The sequence below is a fragment of the Canis aureus genome, chromosome 6, assembly GCF_053574225.1.
Source record: "Canis aureus isolate CA01 chromosome 6, VMU_Caureus_v.1.0, whole genome shotgun sequence".
NCBI lineage: Eukaryota > Metazoa > Chordata > Mammalia > Carnivora > Canidae > Canis > Canis aureus.
In genome coordinates this window covers 15,844,423-15,866,708 of record NC_135616.1, presented here as the reverse complement: position 1 = coordinate 15,866,708, position 22,286 = coordinate 15,844,423, and the positions used below count along the sequence as shown (strand labels likewise).

The window sequence follows — 22,286 nt, the reverse complement described above, 5'->3', positions numbered from 1 at the left end:
GCATAAAACCACAAAACAGCGAGGGGACCTACTCCACCCCCTAGAGTGGGCCCAATTGCTATGTGGTTGTTTTGAGCTTAGTAGTTAAGCGCTGCTGGGTGTAATAGGGGCATCATTTGCATGAGCAGGAGCAACAGGAACAGCCTCATTCTTTAGGACTCCGGAGAGCCTAGAACCCATTTCAGCGAGGCAGCTACACAATCCTGGACCTTCCAGCTCTAACACACGGACTGTTTAACTATTCTAGTGGGGTCTCTGTGAAGAGGGACTTAACTATTTTGCGCTGTTCTCCGGGACCTGCCATTTAGGGAACTTCTGGCAGTTTCGTTTCCTGGAGGTGAGAACATCGTTACCTTTGGATTCTCCTAGTTTAGGAAATGCTCCAGGATGTAAGACAACATTCACCAAGTACCTTTAAAGGAAACTGAAGTCCGGTTAAGTTTAAATCGAGATGCTACTGTTTGGATGTTAAGTTTTCTTTTAAGTTGAGTAAAATGGAGGCTCCTATAGCTCTTGAATAAGGGGCAGGGCAGCCCGGGTGGACCAGCGGTTTAGCACGGCCTTCGGCCCAGAGCCTGATCCTGGAGACCTGGGATCGAGTCCCTGTCGGGCTCCCTGCATGGAGTCTGCTTCTCCCTCTGCCGGTGTCTCTGCCTTTCTCTCTCTGTGTGTCTCTCATGAATAAATAAATCAAATCTAAAAAAAAAAAAAAGGAATAAGGGGCAAAAATCGTTTTCTAGGGGCACTTGGGTGGCTCAGTCGGTTGTCTGCCTCAGCTCAGGTCATGATCCCAGTTCCTGGGATCAAGTCCAGAGTTGGGCTCCCTGCTCAGCCGAGAGCCTGTTTCTCCCTCTGCCTGCTGCTTCCCCTGCTTGTGCTCTCTGTCAAATAAAATAAAATAAATCTAAAAGGAAGGTTTTTCTGGGTTGGGGCCACCCCCTCTCTATAGGAGGCATCTATGGCCACCACCATCCCCCCTGCCTTGTGTTATGGAAGACTGAGCACTTGAGAGCCTGGAGGTACTGACTGATCGTCTTTGTGGGACTGAGGAGTTGAGCTCAGTTGAGCCCCCAGGTAGTGCCCCTTAGAGAGGCCTGGTTCTGGGCCCAGCCAATGGTCAATGCAAGAACCTGTCCTGACCCCACTTAAAACAGCCAAGTTTTGGGGTCATTTCTTACACAGCAATAATATCTGGAATGCCATCTGTATGCCATGATTCCCACATTTGTATCTCCAGCTTAAACTACTCTGAGCCCTAGACTCACAATTCCCACTGTTTAGTCAGCTTTTCCATTTGGATGTCTAACAGGCTCTTCCTAGAACACACCCAGGATCAAATTATTGACTATCCTGCCTTGAAAAGCTGCTCTTCCCTCAGCTGTTCTCATCTGAATAAATGACACCATCACTTACCCAATACTCAACTGCTCAGGCTAACAATCCAGGCATTATCACTGACTCCTCTCTTTGCCTCCCAACTCCCATCAATCCATCAGCAAATCTCATCAACTCTACCTTCACAGCATTTCCCAGATAGGACTACTTCTCACCTATCCCACTGCTATACCCTAACCACATCATCTCTGTGCTGGGTTATAGCTATAGCCTCCCATCTTTCTCCCTGCCTCCCTGCCTGATCTGTTGCCCACCCCCCCCACCCCAAATCTTCAGGAGACTTGTTCCAAGATGTAAATCACATCATGAGCCTCAACTCCTCCTGTTCACTGGTCTTGCTGTTGACCAGGAACCTGGCAGGGGTTGTTGATGAGACCTGTGTGGACTTCGTGTGGCCTGGACTTCCTCACAACGTTGGGCTGGGTTTAGAGAGCAAGCGTCTCAAGAGAGAGGAGAGCCAGCTAGGAGTGCTTTTCAGGACCTAGCCTTGGATATCATGCAGCAGCACTTCTGACACATTCTACTGGTTGAGCAATTAGGGAGGCCCACCCAGGCTCAGTGGGAGGGAACATAGACTCCATCTCTCAATGAAACCTGTTACAGTCACATTCTAAGAAGAGCATGTGAGGTGGGATATATATTAGTGCAGCCATCTTTGGAAAACACAAAATGAGAAGATTTAACTATGTAACAAAGAAAATTATCTACATCCCCCACAATACCACAAACAATTGTAAATGCCAAAGGCAGTGCCAAGAAGTGCTAACTCTTTTCTCTGAGCTCCTCCTCTGGGCATTGTGGGTTGATACAAACATATTTCACTGGTAACCTTTTTTTATAGCACTACAGGGAGAGGTTGGGTCAACTGTGCTTGCTTCCTCGTCCATGAGGGCAGGAGGAAGAGAGTGCTCTCTCCTTAACTCCCATCTGGAAAGCTTACTTCAGAGGCAACTTTCTCTACAGGCCCTCCATGATCCCCAGTGTGGGAGTGCTGAGAAGTTTTACCCATCTCCCAAGCTACTTATATTTTCTCCCTTGTATTGCAGTTATTCACATGCCTTCTAAATCTCGTTTCTTTAAAACCTCAAGGGTGCATTAAACTTTAAATTTCCAGGGGGCAGGGACTTTAAAAAAATTCATCCGCTTCCCTTCCCGCCCTTGTCGCTGCATGTTCTCACGCAAATTACTCAGTCCATGCTGGTAAAATTCACAAAGAAGTAGTTGTGTACAGGTGTCTATGTCATCTACATTTGATAATCCTGGAATACAGGAGGTGGTCAATTAAAATATATATATTTTTAAAGAATTTATTTATTCATGAGAAACAGAGAGAAGCAGAGGGGCAGGCTCCATGCAGGGAGTCGGATGTGGGACTCGATTCCAGGACCTTGGGATCACGCCCTGAGCCAAAGGCAGATGCTCAATCACTGAGGCACCCAGGCATCCCTTAAAATATGTTTTTAGTGAATGAATTGTAATCGACTAAGCACAGGACATGTAAGCAGAAAGTAAGCATAAGAGCTCTTCCTGGCCTTGAGTCTCTATTGACCTTGCACAAAAATAGAAGAGCTATGACAAGACAGTATAGTACATGGCTATGATTTATTGACAAAAGTCTGTGGGACTTACAGAGAAGACTTTGTAAGCCTATACAGGCTAAGCTAGAAAACATAAAGATTAATAGTTTCTACTGCATAAAACATAAAAATAAAACACTTCTGTACATTAAAAAAAATCATAAATATAATTAAGGCAAATGGCAAGCCTGGAAAAACTTGCCAATATATTAACAAAGGGTTACCATCCTTCTTTTTGTATATTATTTTATTGGAGTTCGATTTGCCAACATATAGCATAACACCCAGTGCTCATCCCGTCAAGTGCCCCCCTCAGTGCCCGTCACCCAGTCACCCCATCCCCCCGCCCACCTCCCCTTCCACTACCCCTTGTTTGTTTCCCAGAGTTAGGAGTCTCTCATGTTCTGTCAAAAGAGTTACTATCAAGAAAAAAAAAAAGGGGCGGGGGATTACTATCCTGAACGTGCGAGGAGGTCTTCTGTATCTGTAAGAAAAAGACAAGTATTTGCAAAAAAACTAGAGAAAGGATATAGTCAAAACAAAAAGAAAAATAGGGTACCAAGATGGCTCAGTGGTTGAGAGTCTGCCTTCATTCAGCTCAGGTCATGGTCCCAGGGACCTTGGAGGAGTCCAGCATCAGGCTCATGAATAAATAAATAAAATCTTAAAAAAAAAGAAAAGAAAAGAAAAGAAAAATATAAATGGTTAATGAACAGTGAAGAAAGCCCTTCAATCTCATTAGCAATCATATAAATTCATAGTAAAAAACACAGTGAAACCATTGTTTTCTTTTATCACATTGGCAAAGTATTTTTATTAAAATAATTTGCAATATTAGCAAGACTAGGAACACTGAAAATTGACATTTAAAGTTGTCAAAAATCCCTAAAATGGGCATGCTCTGTGACCTGGCATTTCCACATCCCCTAACTTAGGCCAAATAACATATTACTGAAGTTTATACAAAGATACCTCAGAAGTATTGATTTTAATTACAGAAAATTGGGATTAATGTCCAGCAATGGGGATTAATTTAAATTGGTTAAATAAATCATAGTGCCCCTTTAATGCAACCATTTCAAATCGCCATTTCAAATGCTCATACGAAATAATATCGAATAAAGTGGGAACATTTCCATGACATATAGTTAATTCAAAAAAATCAATTTATCTAGCAAACGTGGAGTCACTTTTTCCCCATCATATATATATTCCATAAATATAAACATGCATAAAAGCATCCTAGAAGGATTTACCACCAAAAATTTTAGAATTCTGTGATTTTCCTTTATCAGATCTCTTTTTTTTTTTTTTTTTTTTTTTTTTTTTGCATTTTTAAACTTTCTGCATGAACATTTTTTTCCATTCAGGGCAAAAAAAAAAATTATTTCTTGTAAGTGGTGTGGAAGTTGCCCCTGAAATATAGATGGGAATGCAAGTTCTAGCCGTTTCCCTTGAAAACATCTCGGGGCCCCATAGGCACACATTTACAAGGCCTGTTCTCTCCTGAGGATAGAGTGGGGGTGGGAGGAATTTGGGTGAATGTTTGTACTTGTAACTCGTCCTGCAGTAAATCTTTTAAGACTGTGGGAATAGGTGCTTTGTGTGCCCTCGGGCTGGCGAATGTACTTCAGGTTCTCTGCCCTTGGGTCTGCATCATGCAGAGAGATCTGTGAGTGGGGGGGCTTCGACATCTAAATGTCAACCCTGTCAGGAGCATTTGTTTCATGGGCAAGGGATTCACTTTATTTGCTTTGTTTTGTCTCGGCAGAAAGAAGGGGACAATACAGTTTGTTCTGTGCACTGTACAAGGGGCTGGAGGTTTAGGGAATTACAGCATCCTGCAACAGAGTAAAAATGAGATGGGTGTGAGGGTTGGAGCACAAGAAGGAAACAAAGTTTACTTATTTTTTTCTTTATTTAGCTCCTGGCTTTATGAGGATACACAAAAATCAGACAAAGAAATCTGATGGGAATTGTCTCTAAAACTAAAAAGTAACATAAGCCTATGGTTCAGGCTTTATGAATTCCTCCGACTCTATTTCCAAATATAATTCCGATATAAAACTATCCCATGGCACTTTGGGGACCACTTAAACCAGTGAATATTACAGGACCAAAAACAAAGAAAAAGGAAAAGTTTTAAAATATATGGGTGTTCAGATGCTTGCATCAGATATTAAAGCCTGTCAGTTCACAATGGAGAATACCCACCTGGCCATAAATATAAGCAAAGACGGGATCCCTGGGTGGCGCAGCGGTTTGGCGCCTGCCTTTGGCCCAGGGCGCGATCCTGGAGACCCAGGATCGAGTCCCACATCGGGCTCCCGGTGCGTGGAGCCTGCTTCTTCCTCTGCCTGTGTCTCTGCCTCTCTCTCTCTCTGTAACTATCATAAATAAATAAATTAATTAATTAAAAATAAATAAATATAAGCAAAGACATTTCCTTTGACTTTGAAGTTGGTTGTTTTTTTTTTGGTTTTTTTTTTTTTTTTGCATTTTAGTATGATTTTGACCAGTGTCAAAAGTATAGGAAATGTCTTAAAATGTATGAGTGATTTAGTTGACTTTTTATGAGATTTCTTTTGGATACAGGAAGCTTTGAATAACATAAATGAGCTCTGCGTGGATGTCTAGAAAGTTTATGACCCATCTCAGGGATGCCCAGAGTGGTCGTCTCCGTATCGTACCTCATGGGACCCGTGACCCCTGATCATGAAGTCAAAGAAGGCTGTAATTCTCTATCACCCTTGTTCAGGCTTGAAACTTGGAACCACCACAGAGAACAATACATTCAGGGACATATCCAATGGGTGGCTTCCCTGCCCGGCAGCCACGCCTGCTAGGGACCAGGGCCATCATGGTGTGTTTGAGCCCTTGACCTGCTGCATTTTATTTTTATTTATTTGTTTTTAAAAGGTTTTATTTATTTATTCATGAGAGACACAGAAAGAGAGGCAGAGATGTAGGCAGAGGGAGAAGCAGGCTCCCTGTGGGGAGCCCAATGAGGAACTTGATCCCAGGACTCTGGGATCATGCCCCCAGCCAATGCTCAACCACTGAGCCACCCAGGCATCCCTAAAGGACAGTTTAATAATCCTACAAAGCCTCCCATGTCTCTCTCTCTCTCTCTAAACATGCCTCAAATGTCCTGCCTGTCCTCGGCTTCCCCTGAATCCCTGTCCTCTTTTTCCTCTTCACACCCCCCCAGATTTCCCCCAGCTCAGCCGACTCTGGCATTTCTCTCTCCTCTTTTGCTCCTTCTTTCCCAAAGGATTTTTCCTTCTTCCTATATCTGCTCTCTGTTCTTCCTGTATAAGTCAAATCAGCTTACCCTGGCCCTTCTCATTTTCCTCCCCTACCCAAACCCCACAACAAAGGACCAGAATCTACCAGGAGAGGGAAAACTGTCCTTCTTGGGTGTGATAACAGAGTATTAGACACAGTTAACTCCCTTGACAGATGAGACCCTGGAGAATAAGTTAACTAACTTCCCCAAAGCCACAGCACTCTCAAGTAGCGGAACCAGGCTTCAAAATCTCTCATCCCAAAGTTTGAGCTATTCCCAAAGTAGGAGGGGAGGCCTTCAGAGAGGACTCTGGGTGGATGAAGAACAGAATTCCGTCCTATGTACCAAGGGCCACATCCTCTCAGGGTGGTGGTTGGGCTTCCAGGCCCAGGACAGGAAACAGCCCTTCTCCCAGGAAGCTCCCTGTGGTGTGTGTCTCCAGAGAATGTCACCATTCTCATTCTCAGAGGCCGGTTCTGCACAGCCCAGGGGGGAAGGGAGGGTCATTCACTCTATTTGCCTCTGAATGGCTCCCCCTGGAGCTGTGTAAGGCGGGGGCCCTGGCTACGAGGTTCCTGGATTTCTCATGGTGCTTTTTATTTAGGAGGTCTGGGGGGGGGAAGAACTGTGACATCTGCTCTTGGAGTGTTTCCCAGCCTTGCTGAGGTTCAAAGCCCTCATCTGTTCCCGGGCTGTAGCTTCTGGTTCCTCTTGCCACTTCTCACTGATGCTTTTAGGAGGTGACCAACAACCTAAGCTTAAAACTCAAGTTGTTATACACCTGGAAATATTTCAGAGCCTCTGAGAAAAGAGTATCCCAAAATGTACTTGTGAATACATGGTTATATATCAGGAAGCTACTCTTTTTTTTTTTTTTTTAAAGATTCTATGTATTTATTCATGAGAGACACAGAGTGAGAAGCAGAGACATAGGCAGAGGGAGAAGCAGGCTCCCTGTGGGGAGCCTAATGCAGGACTCTATCCCAGGACCCTGGGATCACGCCCTGAGCCGAAGTCAGATACTCAACCACTGAGCCACCAGGTGACCCTACTCTTTTTTTTTTTTTTTTTTTAAAGACTTTATTTATTTATTTGACAGAGAGAGAGAGAGAGAATGAATGGGGAGGGGGGGCAGCAGAGGGAGAGGGAGAAGCAGGCTCTCCTCTGGGCAGGGAGCCTGATGTGGGGCTCCATTCCAGACTCCAGGATCATGAACTGAGCCAAAGGCAGATGCTTAACTGACTGAGCCCCCCAGGAGCCCTGGGGAAGTTACTCTTATTTTTTTTTATAATAAATTTATTTTTTATTGGTGTTCAATTTACCAACATACAGAATAACACCCAGTGGTCATCCCGTCAAGTGCCCCCCTCAGTGCCCGTCACCCATTCACCCCCACCCCCCCGCCCTCCTCCCCTTCCACCACCCCTAGTTCGTTTCCCAGAGTTAGGAGTCTTTATGTTCTGTCTCCCTTTCTGATATTTCCCACACATTTGGGAAGTTACTCTTAAATGAAATTGGAAAAACAGCCACTTTTAGATGAGAATCTGTGAGACACCTTAGGGAATGTGGAGTGGAGGAGGGACAGAGCAACAAGGAGACTTCAGGGTTCCTGTAGAAACAGTTGGAGGGGATGGGAGTCTTCCCCCCTTGCTCCCTCTTGGCTAGGTCTCCCCGATTTTGCTGGGCCCAGCAGAGTCAGAACTCCACTTTCCCATGGTCGAAGGTCCTCACAGGTTCCTACCCAAACCCCCAGGGAAGCTCATGACCAAGGCAAATAGCAAGGATAAGGAGAAAAGCTGTCTTCATCTGTGGACCAAGAGTCACTTTAAATGAGTGAAACTCTGTGTGCCAGGGGCTTGAATAAGCCTGAACCTCCTAACTTATTTTTAGTATCCATCTTTGATCTGTTTTTAGCACAGTGACCAATCAACAGACAATTGACTCACAAGAGCCAGAATGGAAGGTAAGCTGAAGGAGGCTTCTAGAAAGCAATGCTCCCTAAACCGAAACCATCTCTCATGGCTGTGAAGGCTAGCATCTGCTGGCAAGCTTCCCAGGTGGGATTGGTGGCACTGAAGCAAACAGATGGGAGTAATGGGGTTTGTTCTCCTGTATTCTGAATCAATAGAAGTAGCAAACCTGTGTGATTACAATAAAGATATGTATTTGGTCTTTGTCACCAGTTCTTGACACAGAGCTCCTAATTCCCTTGGAATATCCTGGGTAATAGGAGGCTCTTTTGTTCTAATTAGGCTTCTCATGGCTGCCCCTGAGATAGCTTCATGGTGGGGGCTTATCTCCAGAAAGACCAAGCCATGATTAAAGAGTTGGACCTCCATGGAGGGAGAAGGGTTAGAGATTGAGTTCAACCATCTGGATCCCGGCCCATCAACAGCAGGAAGGACTCAGCAGGCCGGGATCCAGAAGGTGGGAGACACCTGGGTGGCTCAGCAGTTGAGCGCCTGCTTTTGGTCTAGGGCGTGATCCTAGAGTCCTGGGATTGAATCCCACATCGGGCTCTCTGCATGGAGCCTGCTTCTCTCTCTGCCTGTGTCTCTGCCTGTGTCTCTGCCTCTCTGTGTCTCTCATGAATAAATAAAATCTTAAAAAAAAAAAACCACCAGTGGCCAATGGCTTAATCCATCATGCCTGTGCAATGAAATCTCCCTAAAACCCCTTGACAGTGGGTTTGGAGAGCGGCTGGGCTGGTAAACACACTGTGGTGCCAGGAGACTGGCGTGCCTGGAGAGCGCATGGGAGGTCCAGGGCCTTCCCCTCTACCTTGCCCTGTGCATTCCTTTCATTTGGCTGTTCCTGAGTTGAATCTTTTATAATAAACCAGAAATAGTCAAGTAAAGTGTTTTTCTGAGTTCTGCGAACCTTTCTGGTTAATTATCAAAACTAAGGGAGGGGGGTTGTGAGAACACTGAATTTAAAGCCAGTTGGTCGGAAGTACCAGCGACAAATTGGGATTTGTGGCTGGCATCTGAAGTGGGAACAGTCTTGTGGGACTGAACCCTTAAACCTGTGGAGTCTGTACCAATTCCGAGTAGCATCAGAACAGAACTAAGTTGTGTGACATCCACAGGTGTCCAGAGAGCTGCAGAATTGGTTGATGTGGAGAAAAAAGCATCCTCACTTGGTGTCAAAAGGAGCATGAGTGAAAACTCATTACCAGTGTTCTTTTTTAAGGACAGAGAATTCCAGAACACTGAAAAAATTAGCACTAGGGGTGAGGATGGAACAAAGGAGGGGCATTTAATAAACTTTTGGCTGTTTCTGTTCTTTCACTGTTGGACAAGCTGATTTTAAAAATGGTTTTAAGTAGCCTGTTCAATGAAGCCATTTGTTTATTTGAGTTTTGGGGGATGTTTTGTTTTGTTTTGTTAAGATAAACGAAAGCTAACTGATACCTAGAATTGCAGAGCCATAACTCACAGTGCTGTGCCTGGCCCATCAACAGCAGGAAGGACTCAGCAGGCCGGGATCCAGAAGTGACCTGCTGGCTCTGTCAGTACCGCTGGACAAACAGCTGGGCTGGAGACAACACACTCAAGGAATGTTTTCTCAGCCTGGCCCAGGGAGGCTGCACATCTGTCCTGGCTTGTTGACCTGCTTTCTGCAGCCAACAGAGGAGATGAGTCCAGCAGAGATGGAGGCCATAAATCAATGGTATGTGCATAACATTCAACATTCTTCACATATTTTATGTTATATAAAATTAACATCATATTTACAATTTGTTTCTTAGAACCTAAGTGTGTTTGCTATGCAAAGATGAGCCGATGACATATTCTCTAAACATAGTTGAAGAATTTTAAGAGACCAGAATAAGAATTTAGAAAGAAGCATCCTTGCTTTCAATGAATCAGACTCCATGTGTTTGGGGTTTGAAGAAGTCTGAACTTCATAGTTTATGTTAATATTTTCTTTGATCTGCTTTTTGCTAATGATCCATCAACAGACATGTGAGCGATGACTTCAAAAACCCTTTATATACAATACGCTGTGCTAGAGTCATGATCTCATGTCCTATTCAGACTCTATGGGAAAGAAAAGTATTCTTTCTAGTTTCTGAACTTTCTAGTTCAGAAGAAATCCTTTCATCAGTTTATGTTGATATTAGTATTTTTGAATCTATTAAAATGTGGAACAGACTAAGTCTGAAAGTTCGAAATAGAGAGCTAAGTACAATCTTTCTAAAAACTCAATTGCCAGGGCACCTGGGTGGCTTTAGGTTGAGGTTATGATGCTGGGGTTCTGGGGTCAAGTCCCACATCAAGCTCCCTACAGGGAGCCTGCTTCTCCTGCTGCCTATGTCTCTGCCTCTCTCTCTGTGTCTCTCATGAATAAAGGAACAAACTCTTTAAAAATAAATAAATTAATTAATTAATTAAAAACTCAATTGCCAATACACTAAAGATGTGTCTAAGCTGTGATCTTCCTAGAAACCGTCTACAAAACTGTCTTCATTGAAACTCTCTACTATCCCCTCCTTCCCAAGTGTTTTATACTAAACAGTAGGACGTGAACAGTATCAACTGCTTTGAAGCTCCAGTTGTTTTTCCCAAGGAGTACATGCTGTTGTTATCAAATGTCTATATGTTGTGAAATTTTTACAGCTTCTCAAAAGCTCCTCATTAAGAGAAATGTGCTCCAGCAAGCAACAACAGCCACACACACACACATACACACACACTTCAAAAATTCAGAACATTCATGCCTGTGTCAACATGATTTCAGATAAGCACCAACCCAAGAACCCAAACATGGTGTTGGCAGAGCCAGTAAATAAAGAAAAACAGTGTTCTGCTGGCCCTTACCTCATATGCCTCCAAGAGAACTGTATTTTAAAAATTTAATGCATTTTTATTAGTACTTGGGCATTTTATCAGGAAGTATGATTTCTAATTTTTAGAAGAAAAAAAATCTTCCCTTAATTACAAGACTGTGGATGTCAGAAATTTAATTAAGGTATTAAAGATGTATGATACCCAGTTTTTAAAAATCACGTTGAGAAGGATCATGATGATTTATTTTAGGTTATCATGATTACTACACCCCAACATACACATGGATTACAAAGCAGGTATTTTGGGCATAGTTTGTATCACAGCTCATATAGATGTATCAACTCTGGGTGGAGCCGATGGATCAAAGCTTTTTGTTTTTAATTTTATTTATTTATTCATGAGAGACACAGAGAGAGGCAGAGAAGTAGGCAGAGGGAAAAGCAGACTCCATGCAGAGAGCCTGTTGTGGGACTCGATCCCAGGACCTCGGGATCACCTGAGCCAAAGGGAGACGCTCAACCACTGAGCCCCCCAGCCGTCCCAGATCAAAGCTTTTTAAGCTGATTCCGGATAATCATCCTGCTACCAATTCAGTTATCAGAAATTTTAGCAAATATTATTTGAAAACATTCCAGTCTATCATTCATGATGCGTCTAAGTGAATTTCTCTTTGTCAGGTTTGGTACCAATTTTTAGGAATTAAAAATGTGAATTAAATCAAAAGGAATCTATCCCTAGAGAGAAAAAGAGAACATTTTTAGACAAATTTTCTCATGATACATGAGAGCACCCGAAGATTATGAATTTGCTTCATAGTGAAACACTGCTCATTCCCTTTCTTGGGAACATGTCTGGGCTGTTTGTCCAAGGGTGGCCAGTGACACCGCCTTGTAGGAGGTCGAGATATCAGGGCATTTGGCCAAGAGATGTGAGAGATGTGAGGCCAGCGTACACAGAAACCTGAGGGCCTGAACAGCGATGAGTCAGAGGCAGGTGTGCTGTGGAAGTGGAGAGCTCAGAAATACCAAGGGCTGAGAGAGACAGGAAGGTCACATGCCAGCTAGGAAAGTTCGTAGACATGAAGTCCTAAACTAAGACATGGTCAAAGCATGAGGCCTTTGTTCGTTGTCTTTCCTCTCCCCAGTTCTCTACTTTCCACAAATGCGTCCTCTTTTTTTTTTTCCCTATGGTTCTTCAAAACCTGCTCCTCTTTTAATATTAGGGTTATATCCCTTTTCTCCATTACCGACTTGAGCCACTGTTGTTCCTTTCTTTGACTTATGCCATTAACTGTCTGTGCAACTCATTTAGGACTCGATCTTCTGGTGTCTTTGGACATTTGGAATTGATGTTTCAGTGTGTTGTGAGCTCTAAGAGCTCCTTGAAACTAGGGCCAGATCAACAGTGTGCATGGCTAGACCAGGCATACTATTTCCAGAGGTCATGTCTGCTCAACCCCCGATGGAGCCATTGGCCCGTAGTTTATTAGATTTTTCCTTAATAAGGACAGGATTAGGGACGCCTGGGTGGCTCAGCGGTTGAGCGTCTGCCTTCCACCCAGAGCGTGATCCTGGAGTCATGGGATTGAGTCCCACGTCGGGCTCCCTGCATGGAGCCTGCTTCTCCCTCTGCCTGTGTCTCTGCCCCTCTCTCTGTGTGTGTCTCTCATGAATAAATAAATTAAATCTTAAAAAACAAAGCAGAAACTAAGGACAGGATTACTTCCAGAGGCTGAGGTGAGTGTTGAGTCTTCCAGGGTGACTCTGATGCAGCCTTGTTGGGATATGGGTAGAAATTCCTGGTGGGGCTTTCATCCTCTTATTATTTTGCTCTCCAATTCTCTTTTAACGATGGTTGTGCTACCTTTTCTAGATTAGAGGAAATTATCCCCTCTTTCTGAAACCTGTAAATGTTATATTCTTGTTGTACCTAAAGATACTGCTGACCACTCAGTCTTTGGCTTTCTTGACTCACTTTTTACAATTCCATGTGGGCCTTTCTCATTCCACCTTTACTATTTATCCTTCCCATTCATGGACCATGATTTTATGGACCACAGTCTGATTTTAAGATCAGATTAATAAGAAGAGCATCTCAATGATCACTTTGGTCCTTGGTCTCCTCCATCAGTGCTGTTCGGTGGGGGCACTACTGGCATTGAGGAAACAGTTGTGGGCTCCTCGGATGAAAGTTTTAGCATTCCTGGCCTTCTAGCACTGAGAGCCAGCCTTGCCAGGGATTACAATAAGTAAAAATGTCCCCACAAATTTCCAAATGGCTCCTACTTGAGTCACACTGCTTTAGATGCTGCCTTCTCACCCCACACTCCAAAAACACACATTTTCTCCCTAAATGGGATTGTTTGTGCCTCTATCAATAAGCTGTTTCTTTTCTGAAAGTTTGTCATATTTTAAAGTCATTCTTCCTTTTAAAGTTTTTTTTTTTTTTTTAGCCTTGGAATGAGTCATATGTTATTTTGTTTTGTTTTACTTATTATTATGGGAAATGTCAAACATACACAAATAGAGAGAGTAGCATAATGAACCCCCATGGATCTAACACTTCATATCAACAATGACCAGCTTATAGACATTCCAGTAATTTCTTTTTTATTTTTTTTTTATTTTTTATTTTTTATTTATTTTTTTTTTTTCATTCCAGTAATTTCTATACCCTCACCTCCCATTCTCCACCTATTCCCTGCTGCCATTGGATGATTTTGAAGCAAATCACAGACCTCATTCATTGTATGTATCTTTTTGATAAATTTTTTGACATATTTTGTGGGTGTTTTGAGTCAACAAGGGTAAGGTGAAACATATGCTTTATTCTCCAGGACCCCATCCACCCTTCTATATCACCCACACATTACTTCTGCCTCACCAAACATAAACCCGGGGTTTACCCCGGGTTTACCTTCCTTGCTTCCTCTATTTTCTGAGACAAGAATGCCAAGCCAAGTTAAGAATTTGTCACATGCTCTGGTTTTAGCAGCTGTTTGTATAATACACGTGCTAGTTTGGTGAACTGTAGTAGGCAGTTGATAGCCACATCTTCTCTTGGGGAAAGAAAAATACAGTTTAACCCCATCCAAATATTGCTTCTATTTCTGCCTCTCTTTGCATTCCCTGGAAAGCTCTCTGCCAGGCTGGGAACCCTGAGCCCATGATTTAACCAACCCTCTTATTTTGTTCCTTGCTTGTCCTGCTAATTTGGAAAAGGTGTGTCCTTCTGAAGTCCTCAAGTTACAGTCCTCATCCTAGCATTTAATGGAACCAAAAAGATTGCTTTTCAGTTGTGTTTATAAAATATTTTGAAAATGACAGGAATAGGGGCTCGTGGGTGGCTCAGCGGTTTAGCGCCCGCTTTCAGCCCAGGGCCTGATCCTGGAGTCCTGGGATCGAGTCCCACGTCAGGCTCCCTGCATGGAGCTGCTTCTCCTTCTGCCTGTGTCTCTGCCTCTCTTTCTGTGTCTCTCATGAATAAACAGAATCTAAAAAAAAAAAAAAAAAAAAAAAGAAAGAAAGAAAGAAAGAAAGAAAGAAAAGAAAAGAAAGAAAATGAGGGGAATATAAGCTGAGTCCATTCACGGTTGAGTGCCAATGTTCAACAGAACATTGGGATGATTAGTTCTGTTATGACTGGTTCTTAAATGATTAGGACAGTCCGGCTTTCTTCCTTCATACCCCTGTGGGATGTGTTTGCTGGCTATTTGATTGCTTAGTGCTTAGAACGGATTAGCCTTGCTGACTTCCGGGGCAGCTCTTTGAAAACAAATTGATGAACCTTAATCTGGAGCAATCATAAGTACCAAACCATTGACACTGAGGCCCCTGGCTCTTCAGCTTATATGGGGAGCCATGACCTTGACCTGGATGCAACTTTTCAGCCAGTCTGTCCTGAATCATGGCTATCCTCTTGGGGTTTTTTTTTCCCCCAGAGGTACTTGCCTCTAGTTGAGTTCTAAAAAGAGAGTAAGTCTATGTTAGGAACACTTTGAAGGATTACTGTATACCCGGACTGCAAGCAGATCCAGCAGAAGAAAGGGGATGTTAAATGTTCATATCAAACACCCTGTAAGAATGCTTAAATTGTTATATTTAATTTGCAAGTGCACTATTATTTAGAATAGTCTTGTCCAAACACTTTCCTATGTTCCACTCCTAAAAAGACATAATTTTGACTGCTTTATCTTCCTTTGTGCTTTAACGTTAACCCTAGGGCAGAGGGCACAGAGGGATTATTATTATCATTATTATTGGCATTGGCCAAACCCTGAGTGATTTAAGTAACTTGCCTAAAATCAAACAGTTCATTAGCAAGGAGTCTGGAGCCTAGGTCTGCTAGAATAAAGAGTACTTTGCCACCCTTGTCCACTCAGCCTATCTGCTTTTGCCAAAAATCAAAGTCTATAATAATTCAGGTCTGAGTGACTATTTAAATGCCATGAGCAAGCAAGCAAGTCATCATCATGAACTACAGTGTAGAAGTACCTGCAGATAAAAAGGATCCTCATCCTTGCCTATTTCCCTTTGTTGTTGTCGCAACTGAAAGTGTAAATGAATGTGAAAGGTCTTTGTAAGCTATGAGGTCCTATTCAAATGAAGATACTGTTGAGGATACTAATGGCATTTGACATCTGTGGAGTATTTTCAGTGTATCAGTCATTGAGCTGAATTCTTTATGCATCATCTCACTTACTCCTCTTTTTTAGTGCTGTAAAGACTACTCGGGACCAATCCCACTCCAAATCATTAATGTTTGCTAGAACAATACAAAAGGAACAAAAAAACCCAATGGACATCCCAAATAAATCAAATCAGGCACTTTGCCAAAATTTTCTCTGGCCTTTGTAATTCATCACTCAATGGGGATTTCTAAGCATCGAAATATATATATACTCTTATTTGTCCATCGCTTTTTTTTTTTTTTTAATTTTTATTTATTTATGATAGTCACACACAGAGAGAGAGAGAGAGAGGCAGAGACACAGGCGGAGGGAGAAGCAGGCTCCATGCACCGGGAGCCCGACGTGGGATTCGATCCCAGGTGTCCAGGATCGCGCCCTGGGCCAAAGGCAGGCGCCAAACCGCTGCGCCACCCAGGGATCCCTGTCCATCGCTTTTAATTTGCACTTAGATATGCATGCTCTTTACCTGTGAGAATATTGTCATATAACCCTTCAAATGACAAGATTCTTTTCAACACACATTTCCCATTCCATTCCGTCTCACTCTTGCACATACACACACACCTCAATCAACTCTCAGGCATCTCTGGGTTGAATGTCTTAGGAATTCCCAAGATGGGAAATTCCATCTGATCAGATTGATTGATTGATTGATTGATTGATTTAGATTTATTTATTTTAGAGAGAGACAGAGAGGGCACAAGCAGGAGGGGCAGAGGGAGAGGGAGAAAGAGAATCTCAAGCAGACGCCACGATGAACTTGGAGCGGGACAGGGGGCTTGATCTTAGGACCCTGAGATCCCCACCCCAGATGAAACCAAGAGTCGGATGATCAACCTATTGCACCATCCAGGTGCCCCCAGAGGATCAGCAATTTAGCTAAAATTATTTGCCTCGTAGTGTTTCTTCCAGGGACCTGGTCTTGAGTTCAAACTGAGGTTCATTTAATATATGAAGATTAGTTAGTTGACTAGAGGACTGATGGGAATGACGTCATTGGGTCTGCAGTCTGAGACACACTTTCATCCAGCTAGCTACCTCCCAACACATACCATCAGTGCAGGAGACAGTGGCAAGTGTGGATACCTCTAGCACTGCCCTGGAAAAGTAATGCAGAGCACAAAGCTGACACCAAGGAGAAGATGCATATTCATGCTGCCCAAGCATATATTCTCTGTTTTAAAAAAAAATTTTAGGAAAAAAAATTTTTTTAGGGATGCCTGAGTGGCTCAGGGGTTGAGCATCTGCCTTCGTCTCAGGGTGTTTTGCGATGGATAAAAGCGATGGACAAATACGAGTATATATATATTTCGATGCTTAGAAGTGAGTGATGAATTACAAATGCCAGAGAAAGTTATAGCAAATTATAGTACAGTCATACAATGGAATATTATGAACCAATTAAAATAATTTTTTAATGAGAAAAATTGCAGTATGAGGAAATCCTCAAAATGGTAAGTAAAGGTTGGCAGTCAGGATACGTAACTGCTTGTACAGTATGTTCACAGGTTTTTTATGCACACCCACGCACATGTCTCAGAGCATGATCCCTGATCCAGGGATGGAGTCCGCCTCGGGCTTCCCGTGGGGAGCCTGTGTCTCCCTCTGTCTGTGTCTCTGCCTCTCTGTCTGTCATGAATAAATAAAAGTCTTTAAAAAAAGTAAAAAATAAATTTGTTTTAAAAAGTTTGCCCAAGTGAAAAGGCCAACATTTATTCATCTGGGCAAGAAATCTGGTTGTGTGTCATGTTAGCAAAGGCAGAGCATTTGAGTGAGCAGTTCCTCTGGCCTGCATGCACACAAGGAGAAGAAATGCAGAATGTTTAAAGGCACCTCGCCCAGCTCTGTATCACTCTCATCTCTACAGAAAGCAAGCCACTTGACAAGGGGTTCAGGAAGATTTACGTACTGCCTTGCGGGATTTTGCAGCATATCTGCAGCACATAATTATACCTTCCTGAAGTATCTCAGCAGTTAAGTCATATTTGAGCAGTTTCACTTCACCTGTTCTCCTAATAAAGGTAAAATACTAGCAGGGAAGAGAAAAAGGAGGATGGGCCAATAACAAAAAGCCATATCTATATGCCTGGCTAGGCTCTTGTTTCTAAGTCTACATTTTTGTTTATATTTATGCCTATATGTCTGTAGAACCGTGCACAATGGTTTTCTGTTTGTAAAATATTTTTTAATTTTATGTCTAGGGCAGCCTAGGTGGCTCAGTGATTTAGCGCCTCCCTCAGCCCAGGGTATGATCCTGGAGACCTGGGATCAAGTCCTACATCGGGCTCCCTGCATGGAGCCTGCTTCTCCCTCTGCCTGGGTCTCTGCCTCCCTCTCTCTCTCTCTCTCTCTCTCTCTTTCTGTGTCTCTCATGAATAAATAAATAAAATTAAAAAAAATAATTTTATGTCTATATTTTTGTCCATGTTTATATCACTAGTTCATGAAGTTACATGTAAACATTTAAATTTTATATAAATACACATATATCTGAAAATAAATAAATAAACTCAAAAGTATGTCAGCAGTGACCTGCAATTTATAAACAAGAACAAGGCTTATCTTCCTCACAATTATCACTCAGATAATTATCCACAGCCATCCCTTGGGTCTGAGTTCCTTGGATGGTGGCCTCTTTTCTCACCCCTATTCTTCAAAATAACAGAAAGAGAAGCCTTTGGAAGCAGTTAATGTGAACCAAAGCTAAGAGGGATAATCAGAGCCTGAGAAGGGGAAATGCCAGCTTCTTTCAAGATGATGTACTTCCTTTTTATAAACTAAACCCACGTCTTTTCATGTTGGCTTGTCAAGACATAAGTGGCAGCGTGGTTCCTAAATGTCTACCAAAAGGGAAATACCTTAATAAATTATAGTACAGTCATACAATGGAATATTATGAACCAATTAAAATAATTTTTCGATGAGAAAAATTACAGTATGAGGAAATCCTCAGAATAAAATGGTAAAGGATGACAATCAGGATACGTAACTGCTTGTACAGTATGTCCACAGGTTTTTTTTATACACACCCACGCACACAACATTCATTCAAATGAGAATAGAGGTTAACTTTCAATGTTGAAGTTATTAGTTTTCAAAAATTTTAACTATTATACTTTCCCTCTTTTTTCAAATATGCTATAATGAACATTTATAATTTTTATAATAAAAAAGATGGATGATGATAGTAAAGGGGTTATATATTGTGCCTTAAATGTAGGCAAGAGTTTCTGAAGACTATAGTTTCCAAAAGTAAGTATATGATTTTAATACTCCTATTTAATTGTGAATAGAAATATGATCTTTCTATGTTGCTTCCCCTTATTCTAGGTGCTTTTTAGCAGATTCCTACTTGCACTACATGGTTCTGACCTTCCCAGCATGTACAGAATTTCGCAGGAGGACATGCTGAATGTTTGGGGCAAATGACTTTCAGATGACTGGAGCTCAGCCTCGATAAAGGGATCCTGCAGTGCATTAAGAGTTTCCTTCTAATTTAAAGGAGATTATTTAAATTTGCCTAAAGCTCTCAACGTGCTACTTGAAAGTTCTGCTAAACATAGAACCATACCAAGAAAACCTCTAGGGACTAAGTCTGGCAAAAATAGGAGTAAGATGCATTTTTATGAGCAGGTATTTGGATATTAAATATTGAAAAGAAAGACATTTATTAATTGGAGATAAACTCCTTGAAAACCACTTAAAGTGTAAATATGGGACATGATTATAATGCAGAGGTATTAATTTCTCCCTTAGAAAAAGGATTTTTTAACGTAATCAGAAAAAACATTTGGTGCAGCAGAGCTGCATCCTTGGGGCTCAAGACATGGATTGTGTTCCTGTTTGCAGTCAGATCCCTTCCCTGCCTCTCCCCTGCTCTTTTCCTGCCTCTAGATAAGTCTGCTATTTCAGGGAACAACATTTCTCAGATTTCATGCCCTCTGGTTTGATGTAGCTTCCGTTTAACCAACAGAAACTCCTGGAAGATTGGAGTTGGGAGAAAGGGAGAAGCCATGGTGTTTTCTTCCCTTGGTGTCTACCTTGGGCTGTCTCTGGTTATGGCTTTTTCTCCTCTTTGGTATAGGCTTCTTCCAGGTGATGCCAAGTCCTGAGCTCCATGAACCCTTTCTGCCCTCTCAGCTTTAGCAGCTTCCAGCTGTTGCTATTCTGTTTGGCTTATCTACTCTTTCATCACTTACATATTGGATTCCTTCTATTAAGTTCCCTCCAAAATACTCAAATTGGTTTCTGCTTTTCACACTAGACTCTGGCAATACAACTGGTTGTAATTTAGGATCATGCTGGGAAATGCACCCCACCTCAAGGGAACATACTAAGGGAGGCAAAGTAAAGACATTCAAAGACCCACTGTACCATCAGATATTTTGTCACAGTGGCAGCCAGTGAAATGTAGGGCTGCATGAAATGGGGCTCATTTGTGCCAAGAGATTTAGAGAGAATTTTCAGCATGTGTCAAAGAAAAACAAAAGTTGGCTATCTTAATAATCCTGGTTTGATGGCTAATAACTAGTGAATTGTTTATGTATCATGAGGGGAAGCCGTTTCTTTCCTTAGGAATGAGCTAGGGAGCATCAAACAATACCTGTTCTCAGGGATGCCTGGGTGGCTCAGCAGGTTGAGAATCTGCCTTTGGCGCAGGGCATGATCCCGGAGTCTGGGGATCAAATCCCACATGGGGCTTCCTGCATGGAGCCTGCTTCTCCCTCTTCCTGTGTCTCTGTGTCTCTCATGAATAAATAAATCTTTAAAAAAACCAAAAACCCACACAATATCTGTTCTCTTAAGGAGACACATTCTGGGGACATCCAAATTTAATGAAACCCAAATAAAGCCTTGATATAGGAGGACATTTCCCATGGCTGTACTAAACATGATTGGGTAACAGGGTGTATTTAATTTTTTAAAAACCACTCTGGGATAATTACTAGCTGCTTTTTAAATTTTAAAATTCTCAACTCTGTATTTATTAAGTCAGGACCATAATTTGTGAAATCAAAGAATTACCAGTTGCTATAGTTTTGTCATCAATTGGAAATCCTTATGATAGAGCCAAGAATAGAACAGTAACCAACTGTGTCTTATAAAGAATGAAGGCAAATAAGTACTTAGTAGGTTCTGAGTATATAGTAGAGAAAATCTTGAATGAATGCATGCACTGAAATCATCAGTGAACGGGAACAAGCAATTCATTCTGTTTGGACTTAATAGTATCTTCAAAGCAATGATAAGTCATTGTGGAGACAAGAGCAGGATGGGATTTCAGGAAAACCCATAAGGTAGAATGGAAAGAGCGTGAGCAGTGGCCAGGTGAGGCTGGAGTAGGGAGTGTGGTAAGGCAAGGCTGGCTTTGTAGGTCAAGCAGTTTTGACTTCCTTTTGTGAATAGAAGGGCATGGAAGGCTTTGAGTTGAGGAATGGTGTGATCAGATCCGTGCTTTGCAAGTTCCTTGCATATACAAGTTCGATAAGTATTCGTGAAATTAAATTTCTGAAATATGATCATTAAACAGCAGCTAATATTTCTTCTGAATATAATTCCTCTTCAGGTTCGGAGCATTTTCTTGCCAGGTGTGGTTAACACCTATTGTTGGTTTCCTAGCAACCATACATCCTTTCAGTGGAGAAAACAGAAGGGTCAATTGAATATCTGTTTATTTATTTATTTATTTATTTATTTATTTATTTATTTATTTATATAATATCTTTGTTTAGAATCACTCAAAGGACAGTGTATCTTCAAGGAGACATTTGCCTCATTTGTTCCCTCAACTTCCAGAGAATACAAGTTGCTCAGAAGGGATGGCTGAGGTCTGAATGGGGTGGGGTTGTGCTTCTGCAGGAGGGTTGGGGAGTACAGGATGAGGGAAGCCGTGCAGCCCTCTCCTACCATGCAATGCTTGAATCAGAATAAGGTTTTCAGAAAACACTTAGGAATTAGCAGAAAGGAATTTGCAGAGAGAAACTCAGATGATCTGGGAGATATGAGGCTGTCAGATGGGCTCCAAGGGTGAGATTTGGGTGAGAGAAGACAAAGATAAGAGTGAAGGGTAGAGATATCACCAACACACTGAGCATCTTTTTTTTTTTTTAATTTTTATTTATTTATGATAGTCACACAGAGGGAGAGAGAGAGAGGCAGAGACACAGGCAGAGGGAGAAGCAGGCTCCATGCACCGGGAGCCCAACGTGGGATTCGATCCCAGGTCTCCAGGATGGCGCCCTGGGCCAAAGGCAGGCGCTAAACCGCTGCGCCACCCAGGGATCCCACTGAGAATCTTTTTAGTAATCCTTAGAACAGTCCTGAAGGAGGTTGTTAGCATGTCCAGATTGATAGATGAGCAAACAGAGACCCATAGAGGCTAAGTGGCTTGACCAAACCAGCCAGATCAGGGCCTCATCATTCCAAGGACAAGGGGCACAAGCAAAGAACTCATCCACCAATCATGTTTACCTGTGGTCGTCTTGCACTAAGTCCATTCTCTGATAGTCCTTGACTTCTCCTTGGCATTTGCCCCTTTCCCA

At 42.3% G+C, this 22,286-nt stretch overlaps 1 long non-coding RNA gene across 5 annotated transcripts in view; it reads left to right on the top strand.

The window, feature by feature from the left end:
• The window catches only part of LOC144315557 (uncharacterized), a 70,123-nt gene that overhangs the window by 18,530 nt on the left and 29,307 nt on the right, over window positions 1-22,286 (top strand). For 4 of the 5 annotated variants that reach the window (XR_013381272.1, XR_013381276.1, XR_013381273.1 and 1 more), the window contains 2 exons: window positions 8,176-8,224; window positions 9,725-9,933. This is a non-coding gene — a long non-coding RNA (uncharacterized LOC144315557). The remainder of the gene's footprint in view (window positions 1-8,175; window positions 8,225-9,724; window positions 9,934-22,286) is intronic. The other variant, XR_013381274.1, reaches the window with a different exon arrangement.